This window comes from Sapajus apella, unplaced genomic scaffold (genome assembly GCF_009761245.1).
Source record: "Sapajus apella isolate SASKATOON/1434 unplaced genomic scaffold, GSC_monkey_1.0 scaffold15, whole genome shotgun sequence".
NCBI classification, from domain to species: Eukaryota; Metazoa; Chordata; class Mammalia; order Primates; family Cebidae; genus Sapajus; species Sapajus apella.
In genome coordinates this window covers 24782626-24797758 of record NW_022436955.1, presented here as the reverse complement: position 1 = coordinate 24797758, position 15133 = coordinate 24782626, and the positions used below count along the sequence as shown (strand labels likewise).

Here is a 15133-nt window from a genome sequence, read left to right as displayed (position 1 = left end):
TTGTATACGGCAGCCTTTGATTTGCCACTTGCATTTAGCAGCAGTGGATACCAAGTGGGGGTCCGATGGTCCATATAGCTGCTCTTTATTCAATCCAGTCAGCTCGTCTTCCACTCATGGCAAGTCTCTGGGGAGAGGCAGCATTATCTGCCTTTTCTAGGCAGACCAGCTTGTTCCAATTTCTGGGACTTGCCTGGTTTTAGCACAGAAAGTCCCACATCCTGGGGACCCCCTTAATCCTAAGAAAATAGGGACACTTAGTCACTCTGCATTTTCCAGATGAGGAAACAAGATCAGAGAGGTAAAGGGATTGGACCAAGGCTAATTTGTTGAGCAAGGGTTGAAATCCAGGCCATGGAGTTCTGCAGGGGCCCAGGAGGGGAAGACAGACAAATCAAAGACCATGCAGCCACCTCAAGGAAGACCCCAATGTGTTATTTTGATGAAAGTAGTTGATGCTCAGTGCTGGTTAGGGATGGTGAGTGAGGCAGGACCAGGCGGCCCCTGAGTCAGTATTGAGCTGATGTTCTCCTTGGAAAAGCAATTCAGCAGCTTGTAGTTACTGATGTGAAATTGTTCATACTCTTTGACTGAGGAAGAGTATGCCTGGACATCTATGCTAATGAAATTATCCTTTTCTTTCTTGTTAAAAATGTATTGGAGGTCAGGTGCGATGGCTCATGCCTGTAATCCCAGCACTTTTGGAGGCCAAGACATTTGGATCACTTGAGGTCAGGAGTTCGAGACCAGTCTAGCCAACATGGTGAAACCCTGTCTCCACCAAAAATATTACAGCAGTGGCCAGGCGTGGTGGTGTGCACCTATAATCTCAGCTACTCGGGAGGCTGAGGTGGGAGGTTCACCTGAGCCCTATAGGTAGAGGCTGCACTGAGCCGAGATGGTGCCACTGCACTCCAGCCTAGGCAGCAAAGCAAGACTCTGTCTCAAAAAAAAAAAAAAAAAAAACCTATTGGAAAGAAAATGTTCTCTGGAGCACTATCTGGAAGAGAAAAGAAATGTAACAGCCCATGTAGGTCAATGGCTCCATGCAGCATGAGCCCTCTGCCCACATGCTCACACAGCTGTGAAAATGTCACTTTGATGACTACATAGACACACGGAACACCCCTAGGTTAGAAGCAGTATCTTCTAACAGGAACAGAATAAGGATGATGTGTGCCTTGGGTACCTGCAACATGGCAAAATGCTTGTGACTGAGGGCAAGGCTGGAATGGATTATGCTGAGTGGGAGGTGTTGTGGGAATAAAGGAAGGTTTTTAGAAGTTGTAGGTAGTGGCTCAGCCCTGTGGCTCATACCTCTCAGCACTTTGGGAGGCTGAGGCAGGAAGATCGAAGCGAGCTGTGACCGTGCCACAGCATTCCAGCCTGGAGAGACCACCTTGTCACAAAAATAAATAAATAAAATAAAAATTAAAAAACAAAAGTAGTTTTACATCCCATTACACTTTCTTTTAAAAAGTGTGGAAGGAGCTGCGCAGTGGATCATGCCTGTAATCCCAGCACTTTGGGAGGCCGAGGTGGGCTGATCACTTGAGGTTAGGAGTTCGAAACCAGCCTGATCAACATGGTGAAACCCTGTCTCTACTAAAAATACAAAACAATTAGCCACGCATGGTGGGCAACAGAGCAAGACTCTGACTTAAAAAAAAAAAAAAAAAAAGAGCGGCGGGGTGCAGGGGCTCACGCCTAAAACCCCAGCACTTTGGGAGGCCAAGGCGGGTGGATCACGAAGTCAAGAGATCGAGACCATCCTGGTCAACAAGGTAAAACCCTGTCCCTACTAAAAATACAAAAATTAGCTAGGCATGGTGGCGCGCGCCTGTAGTCCCAGCTTCTGGGGAGGCTGAGGCAGGAGAATTGCTTGAACCCAGGAGGCGGAGGTTGCGGTGAGCCGAGATCGCGCCATTGCACTCTAGCCTGGGTAACAAGAGCGAAACTCCGTCTCAAAAAAAAAGCATGGAAGGAAAGCTAGGAATTCTAGGCTTGTGCATGTGGACAAAGATTTCACTTGCAAAATGGTCTTGGCTGCACTGGTGTAAATAGTAAATGATTGGAAGCAACCTGAATTCCATCAAGAGAAGAATGTTTAAATAAAAAACTGATTCTTCCATACAATGGGTGCTATTAAAAAGAATGGGGCCAGGCACAGTGACTCACACCTGTAATCCCAGCACTTTGGGAGGCTCAGGCAGGTGGATCATCTGAGGTCAAGAGTTCAAGACCAGCCTGGCCAACATGGTGAAACCTCATCTCTATCAAAAATACAAAAATTAGCTGATTATAGCGGTGAGTGCCTGTAGCCCCAGCTACTCAGGAAGCTGATGCAGAAGAATCGCTTGAACCTGGGAGGTGGAGGCTGCGGTGAGTCGAGATCACACCACGGCACTACAGCCTGGGCGTCAAAGGGAGACTCTGTCTCAAAAAGAAAAAAGAAAAAAAAAATCCACAAATTTTTACAAATTAAAAAATCAAACATTAAAAAATAATGGTGGGGGATTTTGAAGTGCTTTTGTGAGATTTGGGTCTTTTCCTAAGTTGGTGCTCACCAAGGAGAAAGCCATGTTCAGTTCGAGCGCCAAGATCGTGAAGCCCAATGACAAGAAGCCAGACGAGTTCGAGTCCGGCATCTCCCAGGCTCTTCTGGAGCTGGAGATGAACTCGGACCTCAAGGCTCAGCTCAGGGAGCTGAATATTATGGCAGCCCAGGAAATTGAATTTGGTGGTGGCCAGAAAGCTATCATAATTTTTGTTCCTGTTCCTCAACTAAAATCTTTCCAGAAAACCCAAGTCCGGCTAGTACGCGAAGTGGAGAAAAAGTTCAGTGGGAAGCATGTTTTCTTTATCGCTCAGAGGAGAATTCTGCCTAAGCCAACTCGAAAAAGCCGTACAAAAAATAAACAAAAGCGTCCCAGGAGCCGTACACTGACAGCTGTGCACGATGCAATCCTTGAGGACCTGGTCTTCCCAAGAGAAATTGTGGGCAAGAGAATCCACGTGAAAGTGGATGGCAGCCGGCTCATAAAGGTTCATTTGGATAAAGCACAGCAGAACAATGTGCAACACAAGGTTGAAGCTTTTTCTGGTGTCTATAAGAACCTCACGGGCAAGATGCTAATTTTGAATTCCCAGAGTTTCAATTGTAAACAGAATGACTAAATAAAAAACATATTCACAGTAAAAAAAAAAAAAATAATGGTGGGACAGGAGATTCCCCTACCAGGAGCTAGGGGAATCTCATTTTAAAAATGCTTTGATGTGCAAAGACCAAAAAAAGGCTTTTGTGTTCAGTACAAAAAAGCCAGTACACAGGAATTCCCAGGAACTTTCCAGCAGCAGTCGGGATTTTGGCAGGGATCACGCATGCCCGCCTGCCTGCCGGGGTGGGGGTGGGGATGGAGCCTGCATCCTCCACGGCCACCACAGGCACTGCCAGTGACCCTGAACTTGGTTTGCTTTCAGCCTGTGCCACAATCAGCTGGGTCTGGAGAGAACAGGGATGGACCAGGCAGAGAGGGAGAGGCAAAGGAAAGGTTTTTCTCTTTCTTTCTTTTTTTTTTCCAGACGGAGTTTTGCTCTTTGTTCAAGCGATTCTCCTGCCTCAGCCTCCCAAGTAGCTGGGATTACAGGCGCCTGCCACCATACCCAGCTAATTTTGGTATTTTGAGTAGAGATGCGGTTTCACTGTATTGGCCAGGCTGGTCTCGAGCTCCTAACCTCGTGATTCGCCCACCTAGGCCTCCCAAAGTGCTGGGATTACAGGTGTGAGCCACTGTGCCAAGCCAGGTTCGAGTCTTTCAAGGAAAGTTGCTGGAGGTGTTAAGAGGGCAAGTCACAGAAACAGGAAGATGCCTGTCTAGAGAATTTGAAGGGCTAGATTGGTATACGCATCCCTTCTGTGACCTTGGACGTGTCACCTGACCTCTCTCAGCTTCAGTTTCCTCATCTAAAAAATGGGACTAAGAATAGCTCTACTTTCTGAGATGCTTGTGAGGATCGAGTGAACCCAGCACAGGAAGGGGAGCCACTGCCAGGATTCATGTCTTTGACATTTATTGAGCACTTACTGAATACCAGGCACGGAGGCTGACGTGGGGGTTGATGATGAAGGGTCAAGGCTCCTGGCTTCCCAGGGGTAGGTGTAAGTACAAAGATGCACAAGACAGCCGAGTGGTTAAGGCATTGGACTCGAAATCTAAAGATGCACAAGGTAACTGGGTTCTCGGGTTCTGGAAGCAGGGCAAACGGGGCTGTGGGGGCAGGAAGGGATGTTTCCCCAGCCTGCAGTGGTCAGGGTGGGCATTCTGGGAAAATGAATAATGCGTGGAAACTTTAAGAAAGAGGAGAGGCCTCCTGGGTGAAAAGGAGAGGAAGGGACCAGTTGCAGTGGCTGACTCCTGTAATCCCAGTACTTTGGGTGGCCAAGGTGGGTGGATCCCCTGAGGTCAGGAGTTCCAGACCAGCCTGGCCAACACAGTGAAACTCCATCTCTACTAAAAATACAAAAATTATCTGGGCGTGGTGGGGTGCATCTGTAATCCCAACTACTGGGGTGGCTGAGGCACGAGAGTCACTAGAACCCGGGAGGCAGAGGTTGTTGCGAGCCTAGATCACACCACTGCACTCCAGCCTGGGTGACAAGAGCAAAACTCAGGCTCAAAAAAATAAAATAAAATAAAATAAAGAGGGCTGGGCGCAGTGGCTCACACCTGTAACCCCAGTACTTTGGGAGGCCAAGGCATGCGAATCACAAGGTCAGGAGATCGAGACCATCCTGGCCAACGTGGTGACACCCCATCTCTACTAAAATACAAAAAATTAGCTGGGCATGGTGGTACGTGCCTGTAATCCCAGTTACTCAGGAGGCTGAGGCAGGAGAATTGCTGGAACCCGGGAGGTGGAGGTTGTGGTGAGCTGAGACTGAGCCACCACTGCACTCCAGCCTGGCAACAGATGTGACTCAGAAAGAAAGATGAAAGAAGGGAGAAAGAGGAAGGAAGGGAGGGAGAGAGGGAAGGAGAGAGGACGGGAACCGTGAGAGAGAGTACCTGGTAGGGCGGGGCAGGACCTGACCTGCTAGCCCCGTTTTTCTCTTGGGGGCAGGACAGTCCCTACTGGGGTTGGAAATTTGTCTCCATAATGTGTGAGTGTGGGAGCCACTGGCATTTGGTGGTGGCAGTGGGCGGGAAAGCTAGACGGACAGCCCCCGATAACAAGAATGGGACCTCATCTCACAGGATGGGCTGCCGTCTCTTAGGACATTCACGTAGGCGAAAATCCTGCTTGAAATTATCTGCGTCTGGAATCTGACTGTACTTTACGTAGGAAGGCCATTTTTTGCTGCTCAGTATGCATAGTCCCTACATTTCCCAGGAGCACAGGCACACTGGAAATGGAGGCAAGGTTGTTCTTGGTTTCATGTGGATGTTAACCAAGAGTTGATCACCATTTTGGAAAATCACGTCACTGAGAGCCTGCTGGCCTGCGATGCCTGCGTCACCTATAGGCACACCTGTGGCCGTCTGCTGTGGCTGTTGCCTTTCTGAGGATTCCCGAGCAGGAGCAGGTGACTCACTACTTCTTTATGTCTCTGGGGTGGAGGGGCATCTAATGTCCCCACATACAATTTTATGTCAAATTAACTTGCTTTTAATCCTCCTTTAGATTCTAATTAGGGCATGATACGGATGTCTCTGAAATCACATGTGCAGGTGAATTACATACCTGGGTATTCAACTTCAGGATAGAAAGAAACATTTGAAATACTAGTTTTGGCCAGGCATGGTGGCTCAGGCCTGGAATTCCAGCACTTCGGGAGGCCAAGGTGGGAGGATGGCTTGAGGCCAGGAGTTTGAGACCAGCCCCGGCAACATAGCAAGGACCGATCTCTGTGAAAAATATAAAAATCAGCTGCCTCTGGTGGCATGTGCCTGTAATCCCAGCTACTTGGGAGGCAGAGGCAGGAGAATTGCTTGAGCCTGAAAGTCTGAGATTACAATGACAGCTGTGATTGTGCCACCGCACTGCAGCCTGGGTGACAGTAACAGATATATATATATATATGTGATGTGTATATATATATATATATGTGATGTGTATATATATATATATATGTGATGTATATATATGAGATATATATATATAACAGAGCAATATATATATGTATATATATAAAACAGGCAATAAACATATACATATATGTTTATGCAAGAAGCACTGGGTCTGAACACTTGCAAGCCCCTGCATCAGGAGCCTGGGGAACGTGTTGTGTGAACCAGGGCTGAATGGAACTCCCAGCTAGCCCAGCAGCAGCTCGGGACATGGCCATAGGCAGCACACTTTCCATGGAAATGAATCAGTAACTTGGGGATGAATCAGGAGACAGGAATTGAAAGTCATACCTCCTCCCCCAGGTGGAAACTTAGCAAGCACCTTTCCCCAGCGCCGACCCACCTATATTCTCACAAGTATGTCTGGCAGTGGAGACGCCAATCCTGGGAGGAACCTCAGGCACGTAGTTTCCAACCCAGAGTCAGGCTGGAAAAGTTGAGGCTCTTCAAAGAGACTAAGACTTTGAACCTGGGTCCACGTAAGCTCCAGTCATCCCTCAAGGAATGTGACTAACGTCATCCATGGATGAGGGCAGGAAAACATCAGATAAAAGACCCTTCTGATAAGTTAACAGGTTGCTTTCATAGTATGCATGTTCTAAAGACCTTGTTTTTACCCTGAGAGGGGAATATCTTTTCTGTTAATAAAAAGCGGTTTCCCTGTTTGATAAGTATGCAAATATTTAAGGCTGTGGAGAAATAGGAATGCTTTTATACTGTTGGCGGGAATGCAAATCAGCTCAACCATAGTGGAAGACAGTGTGGCGATTCCTCAAAAACCTATCTGACCCAGCAATACCATTTGACCCAGCAATCCCATTACCAGATATATACCCAAAGGAATACAAATCGTTCTATTTTAAAGATACATACACAAGTTTGTTCATTGTAGCACCATTCACAATAGCACTTGGGGCTTAATAGCCAGATGCTAGGTTAATAGGCACAGAAACCACCATGGCACACGTTTACTGACGTAACAAACCTGCACATTCTACACATGTATCCCAGAACTTAAAATGAAATACAATTTTAAAAAGTGGAATTGGGGGGGTCGAAATTCCTGCCTAGGCCCCCCTGGTTGGGCTCTTGCTGTCACTCAGAGGGATGAGCCTGGGGTGCCAGGCTCCAGCCAGATCAGGAAAGGCCTCAGAACTCCCATTAAGAAGCCTGAACTTAATCCCGAGTTTATTGGGAAGTCGTTGGTGGAAGTTAAGTAGGAAGTAATGTGATCAGATTTGCATTTTAGAAGAATCAGTCTGGCTGCAGAGTGGATGGTGGACAGGAGCAGGGCAAGGCTGGAGCCAGCCAGGCCAGTTAAGAGACGCTGGGGCCATCGGGGGGTGGGTGGGGGGGGTGGGGGGGTGGGGGGGGGGGTGTGTGTGTGTGTGTGTGTGTGTGTGGACAGTGGTGGCCCGAGTCATCCAGAGGTCATATTATAGCAGCATGGATCGTAGGGGGTATGGTGATGGCTTGATTCATCTGAGATGCGGTAGGGTTTAGGGCGGCACCCCATATTCTGTGGGGCTGGGGGAGGCAGTAACTGTGACCTGGATTAACAACTGGGCAGTGAGGAAAATAGTCAAGTGCAACCAACCCTGTGTGCCCCGTGCCAGGCACTGCTCATGTAACCCTCCTAGCAAGCCTCTTGGGGAGCTCCACTGTGATTACTGTCAGCATTTTACAGGCAACGGTGCAGGTGCACAAATAGCTTACCCTTGTCACAGTCACAGCGGCGGGACCCCAAAGTCTGAGCTCTGGCTCAGAGAGACGTCCCAGCGCTCTTTCAGAGGCAGTGTTGTGGAGTTTCAGGGCTGGACTCCAGCTTGGGGGCAGGGGAACCTGTGTCTGGATGGACTGTTCAGGGGCTGCCCAGCCTCAAATGTGAACAAAGAACTCAGATCCTTCTGTTCAGCCCGGAGCCACCACCTGAGACTTGCTCATGCTGCAAATGCAGGGAAGGTGGCCCTGAGCTGGGTGGGTGCAGGGGGCGCAGATTCCCCAAGGCAGGCATGGACCACACCCAGCTCTGACGCTCAAGGTCATGAGCCTTGAAGGGTGCAGAAGGCCCGGCCCACCATGCCTCTCCGCCATCGCCAGCCCTCCCCGTGCCCGGTGGCCCCTTCTGCCCCGGACCTACCCGGGAGGGGAGAGGACAGCGGGCGCTACCTTCTTCCTCCCTGCGGCCCTCGTGGGTTTGGGGCGCCCTCTGCTGGAAGCTTTCATGGCCTGCGGTCTGATGCCTGGACGGCCTCAGGGGTTTGGGGCGGGGACCGGGAGGAAGTACTGGGAGAAGGTGGCCGATCCCCTGACGTGGGAAAGAAGATGCGGGGGTAGGCGAGCCTATGCTTTTCACCTCCCACTTTTCGTGCCTCTTTAAATAGGGTTCTACCCTGCCAGCACCCCTAAATCCCCCACCCCATCATCCACTACAGACTGTCTTTTAGCGCATCTTTTGTTTAGGATTCACGGGAGCCCGCAATAATCAATTCAAATATTATTCTAATTATGTTAACGATTGGAAGTACTCCTCCTACTTATGTACTGATTTATTGGCCATTATTTGCATGGACAGAACCACTCCCGCTAACAGCTGTCCCTGGAGTGGCCATGGTGTGCCCCATTCTCCATTACCAGGTTTAATCTTCATTTCTATTTTTTTGTTTTTGTTGTTTTTGACATGGAGTCTCACTCTGTTGCCCAGGCTGGAGTGCAGTGGCACAATCTCGGTTCACTGCAATCTCCGCCTCCCAGGTTTGAGCAATCCTCCTGCCTCAGCCCTTCTAGTAGCTACGATTACAGGTACATGGCACCATGCCTGGCTAATTTTTGTATTTTTAGTAGAAATGGGGTTTTGCCATGTAGGCCAGGCTGGTCTTGAACTCCCGACCTGAGGTGATCTACCTGCCTCAGCCTCCCAAAGTGCTGGGATTACAGGTGTGAGCCACCTCAGCGTGACCATATATATATATACATACATACACACACACACACACACACACACACACACACACACACACACATATATATATATATATTTTTTTTTTTTTTTTCTTGAGACAGAGTCTCCGTCTGTCGCCCAGGCTGGAGTGGAGCGGTATGATCTCTGCTCACTGTAACCTCTGCCTCCCGGGTTCAAGTGATTAACCTGCTTCAGCCAGCTGAGTAGCTGGGATTACAGACACCTGCCATCATGCCCACCTAATTTTTGTATTTTTAGTAGAAACAGGGTTTCTCCATGTTGGCCAGGCTAGTCTCGAACTCCCAACCTCAAGTGATACATCCACCTCAGTTTCCCAAAGTGCCGGGATAACAGGCATGAACCACTGTGCCTGGCCAAATCTTCTATTATCAAGTCCATTATTCAGATGAGAAAACTGAGGCCCTTGGCAAATATGAAGTCCCATGTCCAAGGCCCTCAATTAACACTGGGCTGGATTCTAAGGCCAGTGCTCTCTTTTGCCTTGCTGGCCCTCCCAGCAGAGCTATAACAGACCCTGGCTAACACACCAGGACCCCCACTTGTGCCTCCTGTGCCTCAGTTTTGTCATCTGTAAAACAGATATAATGATAACAGTACCTACCTGAGAAGGATCACATGAAGAGGAAAGGAACGAATATTTACATATATAACATTCTTGACCGGGAGCGGTGGCTCACGCCTGTAATCTCAGCACTTTCAGAGGCCAACGTGGGAAGGTGCCTTGAGCCCAGGAGTTTGAGACCAGCAGGGGCAACGAAGTGAGACTGTCTCTACAAACAATTTAAAAATTAGCCAGGTGTGGTGGCACACACCTATAGTCCTAGCTACTCAGGAGGCTGAAGTGGGGAGGATCACTGCCCAGGAGGTCAAGGCTGTAGTGAGCTGTGATCGTGCCACTGCACTCCAGGAAAAGAACAAGCATTAAAATACATAAATATTTATAATAAATAAAATAAAATCCTTAAAGCCTGCGGCAAGATCACTGCTCAACAAATGTGGAGGCTGGGCGCGGTGGCTCACGCCCGTAATCCCGGCACTTTGGGAAGCCGAGGTGAGCGGATCACCTGAGGTCAGCAGTTAGAGACCAGCCTGGCCAACATGTTGAAGCACTGTCTCTACTAAAAATACAAAAAGCCAGGCATGGTGGCAGGCATCTGTAACCCCAGCTACTAGGGAGGCTGAGGCAGGAGGCCTGCTTGAACCTTGGAAGTGGAGGTTGCAGCGAATGGAGATTGTGCCACTGCATTCCAGTTTGAGATTCTTTCTCAAAAAACAAACAAACGTGGGATTTTAGTATCTACCTGCCTAGTGCTCTCCGCCCTGGCTGCAGATCAACCTGGGAGATTGATTTAAATTGACCAATCAGAGCAGGACTGCCTCTAACTGGTCTCAGGTGGAGCCAAGCACGGGCGTTCGTGGGAGCTCCCCAGGTGGTTCTCATGTTCAAGCAAAGGTGTGAAGTGACAGGCCAGAGCCTCCACCACAGGGCTGGTGTCCTGGGTGCTGGGAACAGTGGGCGGCAGCTGGCAGGTGTCAGGAAATGCTGAAGGGTGACTCCGTCGCCCTTGGTGTCTACATCACTTGTTACTCAGCATCAGTTTGGACCTCATCTCACGTCAGTTAGGCGGGAGGTCACCCACTCAGCCCTAGGTCATCAGCCCTGAAATAAAGACAGGCTTTGTCCCATTCCGAAATTCCCTAATCCAAACATGAAGTCATCCCAGCCCTGCCTTCGGGAGTTCCGCTCAGGGCCCCGCCTGTTTCTTTCTGAACACAGGCTACGGAGCTCTGGATTCCTGGGATATGCCCGAAGGAGAAATTGGGTCCCGCAGGGATATAGGGTTGGACGGAGATCATTGAGCTCCTGCCTGGGGCTTGGGTCTGCGCTCACCCCTGCCAGGTCTCTCCAATGCCTCTCCTGGAAAGGATGATAAATGTGAGTCTTCATTTCCTCATTTGAAAATGGCCCACAGGTTCAGGATTGGAACGATGATACGGGGCTGGGCTGCCCCACCGCAGTCATGCAGGCTGCTGTGTAAGCCTTCTGGCAGCTCTTCCAGGATCAGCTGGTCCCTACTTAAAGACAGCTGTGGCTTGGAGGGGTTAAGTGCTCCAGAATCCAAGCCCAATTTGCTGGAGTGTGAAGCTATCCATACCTTTTCTAGCCTGTCTATAGAGCAGAATAAGATGCGGCTGAAACATCAACCAGAGGCCAAAGAGATTTTTTTTTTTTTTTTTTTTTAATGAAATCTGAGAGCAAGAGACTTTCTTGTCTCTTTAAAAGACATGATTTCCAGGCTAGGCACAGTGACTCACGCCTATAATCCCAGCACTTTGGGAGGCCGAGGCTGGTAGATCACAAGGTCAGTAGTTTGATACCAGCCTTGCCAATATAGTGAAACCCCGTCTCTATTGAAAATACAAAATTTAGCCAGGCATGGTGGCAGGTGCCTGCAACTCCACTCCAACCTGGGCAACAGAACGAGACTCTGTCTCAATAACTAAATAAATAAAAATAAAAAAGTAAAATAACATGATTTCCAGCCTGGGCAACAAGGCAAAAACTCATCTCTACAAAAAATACAAAATTTATTACTACCTAGGGGTGCTGAGTGGGGAGAATCTCTTGAACTTGAGAGATCAAGGCTGCAGTAAGCCATGTTCACTCCACTGCACGTCAGCCTGGGTACCAAAGGGAGGCCTTGTCTCAAAAATAATAATATTGACCAGGTGAGGTAGCTCACACCAGTAATCCCAGCACTTTAAGAGGTCAAGATTGGAGGATCATTTGAGGCCAGGAAATCAAGACCAGCCTGGGCAATAAAGCAACACCCTGTTTCTACAAAGAACAAAAATAAGGTAAATAAAATGACTTGAAGGAAGATGAGGAAGACGTCTGAGAAGCTGCGTGTTTCCTCATGGAGAGATTGGATCACTCTTATCTCCAGCTTGGTGTCTTGTGACAAGAGGTTGGCAATGCAAATGTTTGTTGACCTAAACAGTTATTTATTCACTCTTTCAACAGATGTTTATTGAGTGCCTACTGGGCATTGTACGAGCAGTGGGAACTGGAAAAGAAACAGGACTGACAAGGTCCGTGGGCTGATAGAGCTGACATTCCAGCCAGTGTGTGGGGAAGGGGGTGGGCAGGGAAGAGAGACAAAAAATAAACAAGACGATGAAAGATCACAGTACGGGCTGTGTATCAGTTATCTACTGCTGCGTAACAAACACCTAACGATTTAGGGCTTAACACCACCTCCATTTATTTCCTTGCAATCCTGCAATGTGGGCTGAGCTCAGCTGGGTGGTTCTTTGGCTGGTCTTGGCGGAGGTCACTCATAGTCTCAGTCATCTGTCATGAGGTGGCTTGAGAGGGACTAGTCTGAAAAGTGTTGGACCTAACAATGTTTTTAAAGTTGAATTAACTTTAAATGCAGAAACCAAAGCATTTCACATAAACCTTCAGATTCTTTGGAAAAATCAGAAGGTATGGCCATCCTGAGCCCACATTTCTGCAAGGCAGCAGAACATTTGCTGGGCAGTGGCTGCCCCGGGAGATGGGGCATTGCTCTCCAGGTTCCCACAGCCCTAGCCTCTCTCTGGAGATTTCTAACACTGAGCCTGATTGTTGTTCTTTTTTTTTTTTTTTTTGAGACGGAGTTTTGCTGTGTTGCTCAGGCTGGAGCGCAGTGGCGTTATCTCGGCTCACCGCAGCCTCCGGGTTCTTGCAATTCTCCTGCCTAAGCCTCCCGAGTAGCTGGGACTAAAGGCGCATGCCGCCATCCCTGGCTAATTTTTTGGATTTTAGTTGGGGTTTCACCATGTTGCCCAGGCTGGTCTCGAACTCCTCAGCACAGAAAATCCACCCGCCTCAGCCTCCCAAAGTGCTGGGATTACAGGCGTGAGCCACTGCACCCAGCCTTGATTTTTGTTTTGACTGTAGAGGCAAGGGGAAAGTGACACCTCTCTCCAACCCATGGCCCTAATCACGGTAGAAGGTGAAAATGGGCTGGAAGAACATGCCTTTGGTCATTTGTATTGTTACTTCTCTCCACGTTTGGTCACTTTTGTGACCACTTTGGCCTTTCCAGCATTTTAACCCTTCTGATACAGAGTGGGAGGAGAGAGGCAGAACAGTCTTCTATAAAGACGTGACTGACGTTGTGCCCTTAAGGATGAGAAGTTGGTAGCTTGGATGAGTGTTAGGGGGAGACACAATACCAACGTCCTGAGGGCACAGAGAACCCTGTGGCTGGAGCTGGAGATAAGGGACTTCCTGCAGGGTCTCAGAGGGCACCGTGTCAAGTTTGGGTTTCATTCTCAATGCAGTGAGACAGCAGCAGGAGGTTAAGTGGTACAGCCAGCATGGAAAACAGCTTGGCAGTTTCTCACTTTAATTATGGAGCTGACCTGGGTGTTCCACCCCTGGGTGTATAGACCCAAGAGAAGTAAAAACAGGGACTCAGATACTTGTACTCAAATACTCACAGCAATGCTATTCACATTAGCCAAAAGGGGAAGCAAGCCAAATGACCATCAATGAAGGAGTGGTTAAACAAAATGCAGTATGTCCATACAATGGAATATTATCCAGCCATATGAAGGAATGGGGTGCTGACCCATGTTACAATAGGGATAAACCTGCAAAATACCACGCGAAGTGACAGAAGACAGCCACAAAAGGCTACTTACTGGGTGGCTTCATTTATATAAATGTCCAGAGGCCGGGCGCAGTGGCTTGTGCCTGTAATCCCAGCACTTTGGGAAGCCAAGATGGGCGAGGTCAGGAGTTCGAGACCAGCCTAACACGGTGAAACCCTGTCTCTACTAAAAATACAACAATTAGCCTGGTGTGGAGGCACCCACCTGTAATCCCAGCTACTTGGGAGGCTGAGGCAGGAGAATCGCTTGAACCTGGGAGGCGGAGGTGGCAGTGAGCCGAGATCGCGCCACTGCACTCTAGCCTGGGTGACAGAGCAAGACTCCGATTAAAAAAAAATGGATGGAGGGGTCAGAACAGGCAAATTCCTAGAGACAAACAGCAGGTTACTGGTTGCCAAAGGCGGGGAGACGGGGAATGAGAGAGACTGTTCACGGGTATGTGGTTTCCCTTGAGGGTAACAAAAATGTTTTGGGTTTCGATAGATGAATACCCAACATTGTGAATGTGCAAAAGTGCCACTGAATTGTTCTCTCTAAAACGGCTCACATTTGGTCAATTTTACCTCAATTAAAAAAGAAAAATGAGGCCAGGCAAAGTGGCTTACATGTGTAATCCCATCACTTTGGAAGGCTGAAGCAGGCAGATTTCTGAAGGCTGGGAGTTCAAGACCAGCCTGGATAAAATGGTAAAACGCTGTCTCTACTAAAAATATCAGAAAAAAAAAAATTAGCCGAGCGTGGTGATGTGTGCCTGTAATCCCAGCTACATGGGAGACTGAGGCAGGAGAATCACTTGAGGTGGAGGTTGCAGTGGGGAGTGAGGGGAGGTAGGGCCACTGCACCCCAGCCTGGGCAACAGAGCAACACTCCATCTCAAAAAGAAAAAAAAGAGGGATGGAAGAAGATAGGAAACAAATAAAGCAATCACCACTCTCGTAGCTGCTTCGCTGTGGATGTCGAGGAAATGCGGAATCCGTTTTATACCCAAAGGGGTGTTTCCTGTAGATGATCCAGGGGTGTACAAGACTCTGGCTGGAGAGGGGTGCATTAGCAGCACCGGGAGGGGTCCAGCCACCTGTGCACCTGCCACGCTTCTGGTGCCCCCCGTCTTGTCCCAGCTTCAGGGGATTTGAGGGAACCTGGTCAGACAAGTCTCCTACAGCCCTTTAACCCACGTTTCTGAATTGGATTCAATGGGAGGCAGCCTTCCAGCTAAAAAAAAAAAAAGCCCAGGGCCTGGAGCTGGGGGGAGACATGATGGACTTCCCAAAGACACTGATGACTGAAGAACAGACTGCAGAGGGAGGGGCAGTTTACAGAAGGTGAACAGGACCAGCAGCAATTGCTGGTGAAGGTA

At 48.8% G+C, this 15133-nt stretch overlaps 1 pseudogene; it reads left to right on the top strand.

Moving 5' to 3' along the window:
- Positions 1 to 2565: 2565 nt before the first annotated feature.
- On the top strand, positions 2566 to 3211 carry LOC116555386 (annotated as a pseudogene).
- Positions 3212 to 15133: the final 11922 nt, after the last annotated feature.